The 20,309-nt window shown below is 41.2% G+C and overlaps 1 non-coding gene across 1 annotated transcript; it reads left to right on the top strand.

Moving 5' to 3' along the window:
- Window positions 1-9,942: 9,942 nt before the first annotated feature.
- On the top strand, window positions 9,943-10,019 carry TRNAS-CGA (transfer RNA serine (anticodon CGA)). The gene has a single exon. It is a non-coding gene; the product is annotated as a tRNA-Ser (tRNA).
- Window positions 10,020-20,309: the final 10,290 nt, after the last annotated feature.

Raw genomic sequence — 20,309 nt, 5'->3', positions numbered from 1 at the left:
GCATTGCGACCAATGGATATGGGGTCGCTGAAACGAAAAGTCACGTCCCTTGGTTTGGAGTCCCGCGTAAAACTGCAGGTCCCGCGGCTGTTATCAGAATACCAAGGGCCACGAAAAACTACAAGCTTTCTTTTTAAACTTTTCGTTGTACAGGGCCTTTGTTTCAAGTGGTGGCCGACCAGCAAGCTTCTCATAGGGATGGCACCTGGCGGCGAGCAATACTGCTTTCTAACCGGTTCTGTCCGCACCGCTTCCCGTACGTTAGTGTTGAACTGTAGAAGTATTGTAAAGAAAGGAATAGAATTGAGTAATTTAATAGATTTATATTTACAAGATATTGTAATAGGAGTTGAATCACGGCTGAGAAATGATATAATGGATGCAAAAATTTTCTCACCGCAACTGGAGTGTGTATCGTAGAGATAGGATAGGAATGGTGGGAGGGGGAGTATTCATTCTGGTGAAAGAAGAATTTGTAAGCTACGCAAAAGTTAATGAGTTAATGAAATTCTAGGGGTAAGGCTATTTCTAAAGATAATAGGCAACTTGATATATTTGGAGTGTACAGACCGGGAAAGGGTAGCACAGACACGGATTCAGAATTATTTGATAAGATAATCAGCTATGTAGGAAACGACAAGGAAAGAAATGTGATTGTAGCGGGAGATCTGAATTTACCAGATGTCAATTGGGAAGGAAATGCGAACGACAGGAGGCATGACCAACAAATGGCAAATAAGTTAATATGGGAAGGACAGCTGATTCAGAAAGTGATGGAACCAACCAAAGCGAAAAATATCCTGGATGTGGTGCTGATAAAACCAGATGAGCTCTACAGAGAAACTGAAGTATTAGATGGTATTAGTGATCATGAAACTGTTTTTGTGGTAGTTAAAAATAAATGTGATAGAAAGGAAGGTCTTAAAAGTAGGATTATTAGGAAATACCATATGTCTGATAAAACAGGCATGAGGCAGTTTCTAAAAAGTAACTATGATCGGTGGAAAACGGTAAATAAAAATGTAAAGGGACTCTGAGATGGGTTTAAAGAAATTGTTGAGGAATGCGAAAACAGGTTTGTACCTTTAAGGGAGGTAAGGAATAGTAAAGACCCATCTTATTATAATAGAGAAATAAAGAGACTAAGTAAGAGGTGCAAACTGGAAAGAAATAGAGTTAGAAATGGCTGTGGAAGTAAGGAGAAATTGAAGGAACTTACTAGGAAATTGAATCTAGCAAAAAAGGCAGCTAAGGATAACATTATGGCAAGCATAATTGGCAGTTATACAAATTTTTGTGAAAAATGGAAGGGTGTGTATAGATATTTTAAGGCAGGAACAGGTTCCAAGAAGGACATTCCAGGAATAATTAATGAACAAGGGGAGTGTGTATGTGAGGATCTTCAAAAGGCAGAAGTATTCAGCCAGCAGTATGTAAAGATTGCTGGTTACAAGGATAATATCCAGATAGGGGAGGAGACTAAGGCTAAAGAAGTATTAAAATTTACATATGATAACGATGACATCTACAATAAGATACACAAGTTGAAAACTAGAAAAGCAGCTGGAATTGATAAGATTTCTGGGGATATACTAAAGACAATGGGTTGGGATATAGTACCATATCTGAAGTACTTATTTAATTATTGTTTGGTCGGAGGAGCTATACCAGATGAATGGATAGTTGCTATAGTAGCCCCTGTGTATAAAGAAAAGGGTGATAGACATAAAGCTGAAAATTACAGGCCAGTAAGTTTGACATGCATTGTATGTAAGCTTTGGGAAGGCATTCTTTCTGATTATATTAGACATGTTTGTGAAATTAATAACTGGTTCGATAGAATGCAGTTCGGTTTTAGGAAAGGTTATTCAACTGAAGCTCAACTTGTAGGATTACAGCAAGATATAGCAGATATCTTGGATTCAGGAGGTCAAATGGACTGTATCGCGATTGACCTGTCTAAAGCAATTGATAGGGTGGATCATGGGAGACTAATGGCAAAAATTAGTGCAATTGGATTAGACAAAAGAGTGACTGAATGGGTTGCTATATTTCTAGAAAATAGATCTCAGAGTATTAGAGTAGGTGAAGCTTTATCTGACCCTGTAATAATTAAGAGGGGGATTCCTCAAGGCAGTATTATCGGACCTTTACGTTTTCTTATCTATATATAAATGATATGGGTAGATTGGAATGAGAGGTAAGGTTTTTTACGGATGATGTTATTCTCTATAGAGTAGTAAATAAGTTACAAGATTGTGAGCAACTGCAAAATGACCTCGAAAATGTTGTGAGATTGACAGCAGGCAATGGTATGTTGATAAACGGGGTTAAAAGTCAGGTTGTCAGTTTCACAAATAGGAAAAATCCTCTCAGTTTTATTTACTGCGTTGATGGGGTGAAAGTTCATTTTGGGCATCATTGTAAGTATCTAGGTGTTAATATAGGGAAAGATCTTCATTGGGGTAATCACATAAATGGGATTGTATATAAAGGGTACAGATCTCTGCACAAGGTTATGAGGATGTTTAGGGGTTGTGGTAAGGATGCAAAGGAGAGGGCATATATGTCTCTGGTAAGACCCCAACTAGAGTATGGTTCCAGTGTATGGGACCCTCACCAGGAGTACCTGATTCAATAACTGGAAAAATCCAAAGAAAAGGAGCTCGATTTGTTCTGGGTGATTTCCGACAAAAGAGTAGCGTTACAGAAATGTTGCAAAGTTTTTGATGGGAAGAATTGAGAGAAAGAAGGAGAGCTGCTCGACTAAGTGGTATGTTCCGAGCTGTCATCGGAGAGATGGCGTGGAATGACATTAGTAGACGAATAAGTTTGAGTGGCGTTCATAAAAGTAGGAAAGATCACAATATGAATATAATGTTTGAATTTAAGAGGACAAAATGGGGCAAATATTCATTTACAGGAAGGGGAGTTAGGGATTGGAATAACTTACCAAGGGAGATGTTCAATATATTTCCAATTTCTTTGAAATCATTTAGGAAAAGGCTAGGAGAGCAACAGATAGGGAATCTGCCACCTGGGCGACTGCCCTAAATGCAGATTAGTAAAATTGTTAGTGTTTACTCCATGTGGTGATTAGACAGTTGAAGGGATGTGATCGATTGCGAAACAAGGTGTTTTTTTTTGCTAGGGGCTTTACGTCGCACCGACACAGATAGGTCTTATGGCGACGGTGGGATAGGAAAGGCCTAGGAGTTGGAAGGAAGCGGCCGTGGCCTTAATTGAGGTACAGCCCCAGCATTTGCCTGGTGTGAAAATGGGAAACCACGGAAAACCATTTTCAGGGCTGCCGATAGTGGGATTCGAACCTACTATCTCCCGGATGCAAGCTCACAGCCACGCGCCTCTACGCGGACGGCCAACTCGCCCGGTAAACAAGGTGTTTGTGTTCGTCTTCCTGTTATAGGGCCGTTATAATGCCGAACAGTGAGTTTACTGTAGAACACGGAATCTTTGTGTACAGTATGATTCCTACGCGAGAACAGAGTCTGTAGACAAGTAAAACGGCTATTCATAGAAAAATTCCCAGGTGTTTCGTGTGCCTCACGGAGAAACTGTTCATAAACTTGTGAACATATTTAGAGAAACGGGTAGTGTTCATGACACGAAACGGAAACTGCAACCCCGTGAAAATGCAAGTAAAGTAAATTTCTTCAATTGGGTGTTGGACAAAGTTAATGATGGCTCTATTGACCCACATTTAAATATTTTTTTTTTACTGATGAAGCATAGTTTTATTTAAATGGCCATATATCGACACAAAACACCAGATACTGGAGTGCTGAAAAGCTCGATCTTGTACACCAAATGCCATTGCATGACAAACAATTGGTGTTTGATATGCTGTGAATGTGTGCAAAATTATAGAGCCTATATTCTTTGAAGATACAGTTAATGGGCAGAGGTTTAGGAAAAACATAATCAGACCATTCCTGGAATAATTGTTGACATTGAATGTAAACAGGCATATTTTCAACATGTTTCTGCTACAACCCATACAGCTGATCTCTCGTTAAAATTAATTGAGGGCATTTTCGAAGAGTCATTAGTAAGGGAATATGGACAGCGCGATCCCCAAACCTTACCGTACGTGACTTCCATTTATGGGAGAAGTTAAAAAATAACGTTAATCGGAACAACTCGCATACGTTGGAAGAAATTAAAGACAATATAAAAAAGGAAATTACCGCAATCTTCTGAAGAAGAATGAATGCCTGTTAATGCAAATTTTCTTAAAAAGTGTGAAAGATGTGTGGCGGCACAAGGACATCATTTCTAACACCTTCTGTGACAAAGGTATGGGGCTATTTTAATCATATTATAATTTGCATGATAAACCTACGTGTTTGAATATAAGGTCTGTAAATATTCCACTCAGCCGGTAAGCAGCGCGCTGTTAGCCGCGAAGCGGTCTCTCTGTAAGTCGGCCGGCACCACTTGAAACAAAGGCACTGTACATACAGCCTTGCAAAGGTCTTGGCTTGTCAAGACGACTACTGCCCACTCAGAAACACATGGTCAGCGTGACGACATGATCAGCCGTGTTGCTTGGCTTTCGTGACCATCTCCGCTCCCTCAGGAGCCTGAGTGAACCCCTTTGTTGTATTCAGTCCAGATTTAAAATCCTTGGGCTGGCTGTAAATCGAACGCGGGACCTCTGGGTAACAGGCAGATATGCATGGTACTAACTTGAAAGTAGTATTTTGAAAATCAAGAAAATAGTCTTTTCTGAAACCGGGGGCGATCTCTGCAGCCGGATGCAGTCCTTGTAAGGCAGACCATCTGACGAGAGTGGGCAGCGTATGCCGTGTTATTGTGGTGGAGGATAAAGTTCTGTGTGGTATTTGAGTAACAGTAGTGTTGAGGACTGGACAAATACCAATTTCCCGAGTCAAGGGAATCGTTGCGATTAAAATCCTACGCCTTGCCGGGAATCGAACTCGGAGTCCCGATGTCCGAAGGACAAGACACTGACCACTCAGCCATGGAGGTGGTCCTTTTCTTTTCTTTTCAATTAGGTTTACGTCTCACTGACACAGATATGTCTTATGGCGACGATGGGATAGCTAGGAGTGGGAAGGAAGCGGCCGTGGCCTTAATTAAGGTACAGCCCGAGTATTTATTTGCCTGGTGTGGAAACGGGCAACCACGAATAACTATCTTCAGGGCTGTCGACAGTAGGATTCGAACCCACTATCAACCGAATGCAAGCTGACACCTACGTGATTCAAAACGCGCAGCCACTCGCTTGGTGAGCAGGTCATTTCTTTGGGTATAATCAAGACTCACTAACATCAGAAGCCACGAACATGCAAGAAGCCTACAGAGCTTAGAAGATTAAAATCCGCAGTGCAACTTCCCTTCCACCCTTATCAACTTCATTGAGAAATTCCTGGGCACACTACTGGCATAATGAGGCTACCCGTTGCGATATCAGTGCATTCGTTTTCCTGTACAGAATTTCTATATCGGTCGCATTGTGGTAGGGAAATGTAAGTACAGAAACTCCCTACTGACTTTTTCAATCGTGCCAATTCTCTTCCAACACAATATAGGACGGGCGTTCTCCTCGTTCATTGCTTTCTAAATGATTTGATTTTAGGCTTGCGTATCCCAATGATGCAGATAGCCGAGCCGCAGGTGCAACCATATCGGATGGGTATCTGTTGAGAGACCAGACTAACGAATGGTTCATCGAAAGTGGGGTAGCAGCCTTTCAGTAGTTGCAAGGGCGGCAGTCTAGACGATTGACTGATACGGCCTTGTAATAATACTCAACATGGCTTAGCTGTGTTGATACTGTTACACGGCTGAAAGCAATGGGAAACTATAGCCGTAACTACCTCCCAAGGACATGCAGCTCTCTCTGTATGAATGATGTAGTGATGATGGCTTCCTTCCGGGTAAAATATTCCAGAGGTAAACTAGTCCCCCATTCGGATCTCCGGGTGGGAACTACACGAGAGGGGGCGATCATCCGGAAGATGGATACTGATTTTCTGCGAGTGGGAGCGTGGAATGTTAGAAGTTTGAATATTTGTGGTAGGTTAGCAAATCTGAAAAGGGAGATGGATAGGCTAAAGTTAGATGTAGTTGGTATAAGTGAAGTACGTTGGCAGGAAGAACAAGATTTTTGGTCAGGCGACTACCGAATTATCAACACAAAATCAAACAGAGGAAATGCAGGAGTTCGCTTAATAATGAATAAGAAAATAGGGCAGCGGGTAAGCTACTACTACCAGCATAGTGAAAGAACTATTGTCGTCAAGATAGACACCAAACCAATGCCCACCACAATAGTGCAGGTCTATATGCCTACTAGTTCAGCGGATGATGAAGAAATCGAAATAATATATGAGGAGATAGAAGATTTAATACAAAATGTGGAAGGTGACGGGAATCTAATTGTGATGGGAGACTGGAATGCAGTGGTAGGCCAAGGAAGAGAAGGTAGTACAGTAGGAGAATATGGATGGGGACAAAGGAACGAAAGAGGAAGTCGGCTGGTTGCATTCTGCACTGATCATAATTTAGTCCTTGCCAATACTTGGTTCAAACACCACAAACGACGGCTGTATACGTGGACGAGACCTGGAGACACTGGAAGGTTTCAAATAGACTTCATTATGATTAGGCAGAGATTCAGAAACCAGGTGTTGGATTGCAAAACATTCCCAGGAGCAGACGTGGATTCTGACCACAACTTGTTGGTCATGAAATGCCATCTGAAGTTGAAGAAATTGAACAAAGGAAAGAATGCAAAAAGATGGGATCTAGACAATTTGAAAGAAAAGAGTGTGAGGGATTGTTTTAAGGAACATGTTGCACAAGGACTAAATGAAACGGCTGAAGGAAACACTATAGAAGAAGAGTGGAGAGTCATGAAAAATGAAGTCAGTAGGGCTGCTGAAGAAATGTTAGGAAGGAAGAAAAGATCAACTAAGAATCAGTGGATAACTCAGGAAATACTAGACCTGATTGATGAACGACGAAAATACAAGAATGCTAGAAATGAAGCGGGCAGAAAAGAATACAGGCGATTAAAGAATCAAGTGGATAGAAAGTGCAAGATAGCTAAGGAAGAATGGCTGAAGTGGAAGTGCAAGGATGTCGAAGGCTGTATGGTCCTGGGAAAGGTAGTTGCTGCATACAGGAAAATCAAGGAAATCTTTGGAGAAAGGAAATATAGGTGTATGAATATTAAGAGCTCAGATGGAAAGCCACTTCTAGGCAAAGAAGGCAAAGCAGAAAGATGGCAGGAACATATCCAACAGTTGTATCAAGGTAAAGATGTAGATAATTTGGTTCTGGAACATGAAGAGGCTGTTGATGCTGATGAAATGGGAGACCCAATTTTGAGGTCAGAGTTTGACGGAGCTGTGAGTGACCTAAATAGGAACAAGACACCTGGAATTGATGACATTCCCTCTGAATTACTAACTGCCCTAGGAGAAACCAGCATGGCAAGGTTATTTCATTTAGTGTGCAAGATGTATGAGACAGGAGAAATCCCATCCGATTTTCGACAGAATGTTGTTGTACCTATTCCCAAGAAAGCCGGTGCTGACAGGTGTGAAAACTACCGCACCATGAGTTTAGTATCTCATGCCTGCAAAATTTTAACATGTATTATTTACAGAAGAATGGGAAAACAAGTTGAAACTGAGTTGGGAGAAGATCAATTTGGCTTCAAAAGAAATATAGTAACACGTGAAGTAATCCTGACTTTACGTCTCTTAGAGGATCGAATCACGTACATGGCATTCGTAGATCTAGAAAAGGCATTCGATAATGTTGATTGGACCAAGCTATTTATGATTTTGAAGATGATAGGGATCAGATACCGAGAACGAAGAATTATCTACAATCTGTATAAAAATCAGTCTGCAGTGATAAGAATCGAGGGCTTTGAAAAAGAAGCAGCAATCCAGAAAGGAGTGAGGCAAGGCTGCAGTTTGTCCCCTCTCCTTTTCAATGTTTACATAGAACAGGCAGTAAAGGAAATAAAAGAGAAATTTGGAAAGGAAATCGCAGTCCAAGGAGAGGAAATCAAAACCTTGAGATTTGCCGATGATAGTGTTATTTTATCCGAGACTGCAGAAGATCTCGAGAAGTTGCTGAATGGTATGGATAAAGTCTTGGTTAAGGAGTACAAGATGAAAATAAATAAGTTTAAAACAAAAGTAATGGAGTGCAGTCGAACGAAGGCAGGTGATGTAGGAAATATTAGATTAGGAAATGAAGTCTTAAAGGAAGTAGATGAATATTGTTACTTGGGTAGTAAAATAACTAGCGATGGCAGAAGTAAGGAGGACATAAAATGCAGACTAGCACAAGCAAGGAAGAGGTTTCTTAAGAAAAGAAATTTGTTCACTTCAAACATTGATATCGGAATTAGAAAGATGTTTTTGAAGACTTTCGTGTGGAGCGTGGCATTGTATGGAAGTGAAACATGGACGATAACTAGCTCAGAAAGAAAGAGAATAGAAGCTTTTGAAATGTGGTGTTACAGAAGAATGCTGAAAGTGAGATGGATAGATCGAATCACGAATGAAGAGATACTGAATCGAATTGGTGAGAGGAGATCGTTTTAGCTAAATTTGACGAGAAGAAGAGATAGAATGATAGGACACATCTTGAGACACCCAGGACTTGTTCAGTTGGTTTTTGAAGGAAGTGTAGGTGGTATGAACGGTAGGGGTAGACGAAGGTATGAATATGACAAGCAGATTAGAGCAGATGTAGGATGCAATAGGATGCAATAGTTACGTAGAAATGGAAAGGTTAGCACAGGATAGGGTGGCATGGATGGCTGCATCAAACCAGTATATGGACTGATGACTCAAACAACATCATATTAAATTTGTTTATTACCATATCTTAAATAATCGATAATTGTGGCCTCCAGTCTGTTGAAACCAATTCAGGCTAAAATAAATTTAGAACGGAATCTTTTTCGGGTATTATCTGTAATGAAATATTTTCCTTTCTAGGCTTCCACTATGAAAAATATCTTAACTACCGGTACTGTATACACAAGTTGTTTGACACAGATGGAAAGGTGTTTACCCAACTTTATTAACTGAGAGTTTTAACATTGCCAGTTGGCTGCTGATGAGTGCTCATAACAATAATAACGTTATCGAAACAGACTTTCAACATATTAGGTCGTGTTACGTACATGTAGTAAGTGTTGAAGAGATGTTAAGTCATCGTCATCATCTGTTTATCCTCCAGGGTCGGCTTTTCCCACGGACTCAGCGAGGGATCCCACCTCTACCGCCTCAAGGGCAGTGTCTTGGAGCTTCAGACGCTTGGTCGGGCATACAACTGGGGAGAATGACTCGTACCTCGCCCAGGCGGCCTCACCTGCTATGCTGAACAGGGGCCTTGTGGAGGGATGGGAAGATTGGAAGGGATAGGCAAGGAAGAGGGAAGGAATCGGCCGTGGCCTTAAGTTAGGTACCATCTCAGCATTCGCCTGGAGGGAAGTGGGAAACCACGGAAAACCACTTCCAGGATGGCTGAGGTGGGAATCGAACCCGCCTCTACTCAGTTGACCTCCCGAGGCTGAGTGGACCCCGTTCCAGCCCTCGTACCACTTTTCAAATTTCGTGGCAGAGCCGGGAATCGAACCCGGGCCTCCTGGGGTGGCAGCTAATCACGCTAACCACTACACCAAACAGGCGGACGTTGAAGAGATGTTAAGTACACAACAGAAATGGCCAGCCGGACACCAGTGGGATCCGAACCCACAACCTCCTGATTTCGCGTCGGTTGCTCTACCAATTGTGCCATGGTGGCCTAGGCCATCTTTGTTCTGTTGCAAGGATCTGAGCTACAGGTCTGGCACTGTTGTTAGCACACTGTAGAGTGCGTTTAAGTAGCTCAGATCCTTTCAACAGAACGAAGATGGCCTAGGCCACCATAGCTCAATTGGTAGAGCAACCGACGCGAAATCGGGAGGTTGTGGGTTCGGATCCCACTGGTGTCCGGCTGACCATTTTTGTTCTGTACTTAACATCTCTTCAACACGTACTACATGTACGTAACACGACCTAATACGTTGAAAGTCTGCTTCGATTACAATGCTCTCGTGAAAATTCAATATTCAATAATAACGTTATTTACTCTAAGTCCCACTAACTACTTTTAGGGTTTTTGGAGACACCGATGGGCTGTAATGTGGTCCCGTAGGAGTTCTTTCATGTGCCAGTAAATCTACCAACAGGAGGCTAACGTATTTGAGCACCTTCAAAAACAATCGGACTGAGCCAGGATCGAACCTTCCAAGTTGGGGTCAGAAGGGCAGCGCCTCAAAGGTCTAAACCACTCAGCCCGGAAAAGAGTGCTCATTTGGGATTGTCCGTCCTCAGAAGATGTATTGGCTATCTAAAGAATTCGTTTTAGGGCAACCTCCTTGCATTCCTTTTTCTTCTTGGTAAAATTCCCCATTTGCTCACTGGGCACGTTATCATTAGATCTGACAGATTTGAATGGAAATTGGATGGGTGATCACCAACATATCGCTTTGCTGTAAAATCAAAGGTAGTATTCTAATTAACTGCTGAAAAGTAGCTGCGCGGAGCGGAGCAGTTGGCTGCTGATGATGTAGAATAACCCTGGATATGCACTGAAGAAATATACTGATTGCTCTTTCAGGAAAGTCTCTTGTTTTTGTTATGAAAATGGCCACGAACTCCACAGTTGATTTGAAAATCTCATCAGTAGAAATCTGGTGAAGGAATGTCGCCCAAACAGCCTCCCTCATTCGCTTCAAATCAACAAAATACCCTTTTTGCCTTACCACAAACACTCTGTAGCCCGTCTTTTGCAGACGAAGAAAGTCTCTTTCCATCCCCATGTCCCGTACTGTCTTGTAATTACTTTCTTTTCCTTCTCAATTTTGACCCCGTTCTTTATGGAGCTAATTTTAACATTCTCATTTTATGATGCCTTTACCTTATAGTACTTCAGAGAGTGGAGCCAATCGTGTATGGATGCATTGTCTTTAAAGCAAAGGTATACTTATCGATTCAGAGTACTGATTTATCAAAGCGTTTTAATTTTATTTTTACTTTTTACAATTTTGCTTTACTTCGGATCGACACACATATTGTGGGTATTATTGCTACGGTGGGATAGGAAAGGGCTAGGAGGTTGAAGGAGGCGGCCGTGGCCTTAATTAAGGTACAGCCCCAGTATTTGTCTGGAGTGAAAATGGGAAACCATGGAAAACCATCTTCAGGGCTGCCGACAGTGGGAATCGAACCCACTATCTCCCGGATGCAAGCTTACAGCCGCGCGCCCCTAAACGCGCGGCCAACTCGCTCGGTAAGAGGAGATATATTTAGCTATTACATGTTACGGTGGGTGGTTTAGTGTGTCGTGTGTGATAAAGGCAAGTATGCCTACTCAGTCTTCGAACCAGAGCAAGGAACTTCTTACTTACAACAGCGTGAAAAGTGCGTTGAAATAAATTATTAAATAGATAACGAGATAAAGGAAGTTTAGTCCTTTGAAATGACAATCTATGGTATTCAATCAAGTACTCTTTTATATACTTTTCTCTATCTAGCATGTGCAAATGAACTGCCAAATCTTGTTAAGTCCACCATTGCATCCTATGTAAGGTGGAGCATCTGTTAATACTTAGGAAAATACCGGGAATTAATGTTACAAAATCTAATATATCCTTTAAACATTTCAACAGATTCTTCACTTCCAATTCCCGTATACAGAGTCCCCACAAAACGAGTATTATGAACTTTGATTTCAACAGATTGCAATATAGACGTAAGTATTCGACAGAATGGCTCTTACATTCAACGACAGACTCTGCTAAAATTCGGAGGTAGTGTTCTGAGTTAATATGCTGTTAAATATGTTTGTTGAAACATTCATATTTATTATTATTAATATCAGTAATGTTTAATCATAAAATGTATACATTTATCATTGTTATTTTATTTGCCGTTTTTTAAGGCCTATGTATCGGCTAATACTCAACTAGATAACCAACGACGCCATTTCTGGTTGAGACCTTGTATTTGACTATTTGACATGGTTCCACAAAGTGGTTAAAGAACGATATAACGTGCAGTGACTGAACTTGGTTTTGAGCATCAGAAGCAGCTAGGTGTATCCACGTTTCAGAAAGGGTAGTTGGGAAATAGGTACAAAATTATCAACGTTCAGGTCTTTTTGCCCGGAAAGCTGGGAGTTGTAGAAAGAAAATTTCAACAACACAAGAAGACGCCAGATTAGTGGCAGAGGTTGAAAGGAATCCAATTCATACTGCTGGCGACGACCAGACATTGACAAATCGTTTAAAGGCATCCAATTTAAGATCTCGATATGCCGTTCCTAGGGAAGTTCTTACGAAAGAGCAAATAGATGAGATTTTAGGCTTTGCAGTGGGAAATTGTGATCGGGATTTGAAAAGTTAAGCTTTTCCGATGAAGGCAACTTTTCTACTTTAAAGGAAGGACCCACTTTGGTATATAACCCCCCGGGCACCAGATTCAATCACAGACACATCACCCTTCGTGATCGCAGTGGTCGAGTGTCTGTGTCGAACTGATGGTGGCTTTCTCGCCGTGGAGTGGGCACAACCCATCGTATTTGCGGAAAATTGAACCAGTATAACGTTACATAATTATTTATACTATCTTGTTGCATCCTGATGGAATTCTTCAATTTCAGCAGGAGAATTATCCGTTTTATTCCACACATCTCAATCGATTCGGAACTGGTTTTCAAGCACACAGTATCTCGAATTGAGAGACTGGCCTTGTCGCTCAGCTGACTTACCCAATTGAAAATATTTGGGCACAAGTAAAGAAACATATGCGTAACCTTCAAGACGTCCTGATAATTTGTGGAAGCTCGTTCAGGATGACTGGGATTCCGTAGCAGATAACAGTTGTCATTTGACAAAACTAGATGACTCCATGCCCTTTCGACTGCAAGATGTGGACGAGTTGGGAGGAAGATGTAGCCTATTAAATACTGAATCGTGTATTTGGTTTTGTTTTTATTTAATTTTTATTGTTTGAGTTTCCTAAGGCAGACGTCACTTGTAAGTTTTTGTCTATGCAACAAAATATATTTTTGTTGAGAATAAAATTATGCAATAAGTTATTTCCTGGGTAAATTTATTTTCGTTATGTTGACAAGCCAAAGTTTCCTTAATGTAATTTGCGTAATTACTTGACATATTTTTCTTATTCTTGTTGAAGAAACATAACATTTCGGTAAAAATAGTTTTACCGGTTATTATAAAGGCATACAAACTAAAATAAATGTTGGTTAATAACTTTTTTCAGGACGTTTGCGTCCTTTAGATTGTTTTAAATGCCTGGTACTATTCTTTCGGAACTGGCAAGTCGCAAAGCATATCTTAGGTTCGATGGATGAGCCTGTCTCCGTGCCCAAGTTTAATAATCTTCATTAATTAAATCAGTTGTTCGTATAAGTGGATTCGAAGATGCTTTGATGCCCTTGTCACCGAACTCGATAGCTGCAGTCGCTTAAGTGCGGCTAGTATCCAGTATTCGGGAGATTGTAGGTTCGAACCGCACTGTCGGCAGCCCCATTTTCACACCAGGCAAATGCTGGGGCTGTACCTTAATTAAGGCTACGGCCGCATCCTTCCAACTCCTAGCCCTCCCGCGGAGTTGGATACTTACGGTTCGTTAGAAATGTGTCCTTTGTACTAGGTATCCAATCTACAGGATGGGTGTACAGTATTTTGAAAGTATACTGACAGTGTAGGAAAGGAAAATTCTGAACACATTACGGTAAACAGCGGTTCCGTGTAATTACTTACAGCACACTGAATTTCATGCCTACTAAAACTAAAAGAAAGCACTAAGTTATTGTCAGATTTTATTTTGCATGTTGTACTGTACAGTACTCACCCTTTAATGCTTAGCGAAAAAAATCAGCCATAAGAAATTTTTCTATTTTTGTACGTTCTCATTCTGATTCAATTTTCCTGCGTAATCCAGATAGAATTTCAACCTATTCTTGGCGGTTACACACAAACGCATAACGTTCCAACTCATTAATACACTGCACAGATTTTTAATGAGTAGATGGCTCCTTGGAGACAGAAACTGTTTCTTTTTATTCTTCTCCTCCTCTTCAGACAATCTTTCTTCTGAAGAAATAACTTTTTTAAGAATCCATCAGTTGTTTTAGGAATATCATCGTGGACTTCCAAGACATCGTCGAAATCACTAAAAATATCAGCGCCTCACAATTCGCTGCGAAGGACTTCAGGGAGATGTCTAAATTTCTCAGTTAGACTTATCAGCCAAATTACAGGAAGACTCTGTCTTAACATTATGGTTTTTAAATGCTCTTTGACAAGTTTTCTTGCATACTTGTTGCTGTGACTTCAGCATTGAGGAACTTGATATAGCCTTGTATATCGTCGCTGCCGGGATGAAACCTCATAATGTGAAATATTTTAGCTTAGAACTTTGGCCGGTAAGGTTCTGTCATCTAAGGTGCAATATTGTGTGAATATTGTCAAGGCATTCTCGCTCTTCATAATGTATGTGCTGAGGGTCAGTATATCTCCAAAAATTTAATCACATAGGAGGTTTTGTCTCGGCAACGACGATATGCTAAAGGTGAATAAAGTTGTTGGCTTTGATGGCGTATATCCAAGGTTTCTTAAAGCCATAGGACCTAAAACAAAATTGTGGCTCATTGAATTCCTCAATGAAATTCTACGAACTGGAAGATTACCAAAGCTTCTCAAACAGGCTAAGATAATTGCCATCCTGAAACCAGGCAAAGACGGAACCGACGCTTCTCACTACCGGCCAGTATCGCTACTCAGCATGACCTGTAAGTTACTAGAAAGGCTTATTGTAAATCTCATTCAAGAGGCCATTGATCAAACCATCTCTGTTGAACAAGGTGGCTTTAGGAAACATCGGAGCAGCTGCGACCAGGTTTTAACATTGACAACTCTAGTTGAAGCTTAATTTCAACGAGGTCTCCTATCAGCTGCAGTTTTTGTGGACCTTACAACAGCTTATGACACTGTGAGGCGGGATGCCTTGATGTCGAAGTTTATTGAAATCATCCCATGTCAAAAGCTGGCGTTTCTAGTGAACAACCTGCTCTCTGGCAGACGCTTTAAGGTGTTTCTGAATGGACAATCTAACAGACGGAGGACTCTAAACAACGGCCTACCTAAGGGATCAGTTCTGGCCCTCATTCTGTTTAACTTGTATATTCATGATATGCCATTCACTGACCCAATGGAAATCCAGTATGCAGACGACCTAGCGTTAGTCTTCCAGATTAAAGATATTATGCACTGTGACAATGTACTGACAGGTGATCTGATGAAATTGAGTGACTACTTCCATAAATGAAGACTTCAACCTAACCCTAATAAAACTAAGGTTACTGCATTCCATCTAAATAACAAGGAAGCCCATAGGAAGCTACATGTGACTTTCGACGGAACCGAAGTACCGCATAACTACAATCTAAAATATCTAGGAATCACTCTGGATTGATGCTTGACATTCAAAGAACAACAGTGAAAACTTGGCTCCAGAGTGAATCTACTCCGCAAGATTGCCGGAAGTAGCTGAGGTGCGGACGCCAATACCCTACGCTCTGCTGCATTCGCACTTGTGTATTCTGCTGGTGAATACTGTGCTCCTGTATGGCGAAACAACATTCACACAACAAAGATTGATGTCCAGCTTAATGAAGCCATGAGAGTTATCACTGGTACTGTCAGATCTACTCCAATTCAGTGGTTACCTGTCTTAGCTAATATTGCCCCGCAAGATCTAAGGAGGAAGGCAGCTAAGATAAACTTGCTCTAGAAAATTTCTTTTCATAAGAACTCTCCCATGTACGATGCCCTACAGGACCCACCAACAACTCGTCTGTAATCACTCAAACGACCCTGGAATGATTTTTAAAGTGTCAGTTCTTTCGACATGACATCCGAGTTGCGACAACGTTGGCATGAATATCCACCCAACAACGCTCACTTGGTTCAAGATCCAACAAAAAGTGTTGACGTATTCCAACTGCCGCGTCAAACCTAGTCGAAGCTGAACCGAATTAGAACGGGTCAAGGGAGGTGTGGTTACATGTTGAAGAAATGGGGTTTCCGTTCATCTGCTGAGTGCGACTGCGGAGCGGAGGACCAGACAATAGAACACATTGTTAAAGAGTGCCCACTTCGAGCATTTAACGGTGATCTCAGGCTTCTACACCAAGTGACGACGATTGCTCTTGTAAAATTTGGACATTTCCATTTGATATTCGACTTTTTGTGTACTTGTACAGCCATACGATATAGATGTACGAGTAGAATGCTCTTTGATAGGCAGCACTTCCAATGGCAATGCTAAAATTGCTTGCACTAAACCATTAAAAGCAGCAAAACCAAATGAAGTTTTGAACCAGTACAAACTGTAAATTAATGGCCGCCCATTAAGCTTTCACATTCGTTCACTGGCCACAATTACTAGAGAATAAAAAGAAACATGTTCTCTTCGCTCTAGTTCCTAGGACGGGACAAACAGCCTTTATACAAAGAGGTACAATGTAGGTACACCGAGGCAAAGTGGATACTTTCCTGAATAAGAACCACAAGAAAAATTAAAGTATATCATTAAGACACGCTTCAGCCAGCTCCCATCAAGAATCATCCTAGCAAAGTCCAACAGAGAAGAATTTTCAAAGACTTCTACCTGAAAACTACTGTATATTGTAGGTATACTAGCGGGTGATCGACCATTTGTGTGCAAACGTAACCTTTTTAATGTTGCACTCAGTGGTTAATCACTTCCTGTCCACCACAACCTCAGAACGCCAAAGATGCAGCTGTGATCTTCTATACGTTCTAAAGGTAAATCTTACATCTGTTAGTCCTGGTATTTAATTAATAACATCTTAAGCAGTGAATGAGAGAGTGGGCTATGCAATATTCGGATAGAACTGGTATATTTGGAGATCTGTGTTTGCTGCAATAATGAAAAACGTTTCTGTTAATATATCGTCACTGCGCGAGCAATACCGCGTATCTGACAAAACTCCTCCTATCAATTATTTTCCTTAAGAATGGTCACGCCTCCCAGCCACATATGGGTATGCAGTCCATCGGAACCAAATTCGTTGTGTTCATTTCCCTACGCTTATGTGTACAGGAAAATGAACCTGGCATATTTTATACTGTTGAAATGCGTAAATATGTCATCCAAACACACGTTCCTAGAATGCGGTACGGTAAGGTTCATTTTCCTTTGCAGATGATCATACGAAAATGAACACATTGGACATTGTTCTCACGGACTACATATCCATATGTGGCTGGGAGGCGCGACCAATGTTAATGAAAATAATGGATAGGAAAAGTATTGTCAGATACGCGGTATTGCTCGCGCAGCGACGATATAATTTATTGTTTACCATTTTAAATATACATTTCAAACTCTTTAGGAAAATTATTTTCAGGATGTATTTCCGTCATTTAACCGTATCCTTAGGCCCATTTCATCTGCAAACAACCAAACAAAATAACCTTGATATTGCAACAGATTCGCTAACTTAGTTCCTACCCAAGAATCACCTTCTTTACCCGTTACTATACTGTACATCTCTTAATCCTTCTAAACAAATATTTAGATCTTCAATTAAATAAGAAAACTGAAGTAATGGCAGAGTAAACAAAATATTTCAGTACCTTCAGGTATCGGGGTCTTCCTCGGCATCCTCAGCTGTGCTCGAGTCATCCGGCTGGAATGCATGGTATATACTGTACTCTAGTATGGTGATTCTGCTGAATGCACGATAGACGATTCATCAAATTCTTTCATTTCACATTATTAATTCTTCCTACTGGATATAGGCATTCTAGTTCTGAAAGTATCGATATTTTCTGCAGGACTGGTGTGATGCTTGTGCTTTCCCGCTGTGGGGTCCTCCAACCAATTTATATAGCCACTTCCTCCTACGGACAAGATTTAGAAAAGTTGGTTATGTACTGTAATATACCTGGTTTATTGCTTACTATCCTGAGAATAGCTATCTTCCTGAGTGGTATTTTAACACCTGACCTACTTTTCTTGTATTAACTAAGCGCGATGCCAGCCCCGTCGTGGAGGGGTAGCGTGCCTGCCTCTTACCCGGAGGCTCCGGGTTCGATTCCCGGCCAGATCAGGGATTTTTAGGTGGACCTTGAGGGCTGGTTCGAGGTCCACTCAGCCAACGTGATTAGAATTGAGGAGCTATCTGACGGTGAGATAGCAACCCCGGTCTGGAAAGCCAAGAATAACGGCCGAGAGGCCTCGTCGTGCTGACCACGTGACACCTCGTAATCTGCAGGCTTTCGGGCTGAGCAGCGGTCGCTCGGTAGGCCAAGGCCCTCCACGGGCTGTAGTGCCATGGGGTTCTTGGTTGGTTGTAACTAAGCGCGATGTGGCACTGTGGAAGTTTTGAGATCTTCAATTTTCATTCCTATAACATGAAAATAATTTTTCATTCTTGAACGTCCCACGAGACGAAATCAATTTTCTGGTGTGAATACATGGTCCGTTTTCCTGATGATCTTTTCGATGACACCAAGATTACAGTCTGAGGGCAGAAATGTGTGTCCAAGAACAAAGTAGTAATGTTCTATGCAGTCGAACATTCCTGTCATCAGAAGAATTCGAAACATTATATATAGAGGATGTTAATTTTGTTCTGTGCGAACAGGTGTCAGAAAAGATATTCTTAACTTCTGTTTCCCTGAAGTATTTTCAGTTACAATTAGAACTGTCAATAAACACGATGCAATCTCTAAAGCACCTGGTGAAGTAACATTTTCGGGCCACATACACATGAAGGCAAATTTCTGTTTGCATATATGAATATAAAAATTGTACACTCAGTGTTGCCTTAGATAAAATACCACTCCTGTTTTTAATTTAGGGGTTGATAACGCTTTCTGAAGATCATCCGTTATGAAGCAGCAGTCACAGTTTCCTTCGAAGGATTCGGATCAGAATGCGAAGGGAAGATTGTATACTGCAGTTGCCCTTACTTGATGTAGCCGTATGTCTTATATCTTCTTTAGCTTGCCATTCATCACAAACTCGCACGTATCTGTGCGAGACATTTTGAAGCCGGTATTAAATTTCCTATTAAATATAGTACTTTATGTGCCATTACTCCAACTATTCATGCCTGCATCATACCTTACGGAGCCGAACCCTGACGGCCCATATGAGATATCAAGTGATATGTTTGGCATATCAAATAATTATATAAAAGTGGACTTCAGTCAAGCATTGGAAAAGTAGCAGGTTACAGAACAGTTGAGACCGGAAGTCCTGGAGTCGTAATATCGATGTATGTTTCGCGAAGCTTGCCTGTAACCGTGGGAAACGTTCAGCTATACCCGGAGTTAGCACATCCCGGCACGTGCAGAATTCGTTGGCCACGAGGAGTGGTCAGCCAATTACGACGCGAGGGTTTAGCTAATATGAATTCTGGACGGCGCAGAATTAAAATTTTAGGATGACCAACATTGATATCTGTGTGATGTGTACAGCGATAAAGAGAAGCCAGTTCAGTTATTTGAGGGTGTTCCGCAGATCTCAGAGCGAGAAATAGTAAGGAATAAGTTATAACAATTATTTGAACCGTAATTTAGTTATCAGGAATGCATCTGATATTAATTTTAACAAATTACAAAGTCATTGTGTGTGACAAGGACTCTGATTGGTTGAGTATTTGAACATACTGGGAATCCCCTAGCCACAACGGCGTTGGCTAAGTTACTTAAGCGCCCCACTTGTCGGGAGCGTTCTTCTTTTTGTGTGTGTTGGCATGAAGTGAGCATCGCTCCATACTTTTTCTTTCTTGGTGTGTTGCTGTGAAGTGAACATCGTTCCGTACTTCTCCTTTATCTGTGCGTGAATGCTGCCACGTGGGCAGAGGTCTAACATTGTAAGGTCGCACTGACCAAAAGACAGTGAATTTATTTTTTTGAACAGTACTACGTAAACTGGGTGCAGTTATAAGTCGCCAAGTGCGCTATGTCGCAAGTTCTTATAATAAAGAAACAGACGATAATATCAGCCGCAGACTGGTAATTGAGTGAGAGACGCTCACCCGCATTGTACTTTCGGGCCGGTCGCGTATCGCGAAAGACTTTTCGTACCGAACCGCGGGCCGCTCTAAATGACTGTATTTAGACCTTTAACATTTATTGTACAGTGAATATTACGTGTGTTTTGTGTTGTTGTATTAAT

This window comes from Anabrus simplex, chromosome 2, assembly GCF_040414725.1.
Source record: "Anabrus simplex isolate iqAnaSimp1 chromosome 2, ASM4041472v1, whole genome shotgun sequence".
NCBI classification, from domain to species: Eukaryota; Metazoa; Arthropoda; class Insecta; order Orthoptera; family Tettigoniidae; genus Anabrus; species Anabrus simplex.
The sequence above is the reverse complement of the archived record's forward strand: the minus strand, read 5'-3'. Positions and strand labels throughout refer to the sequence as shown.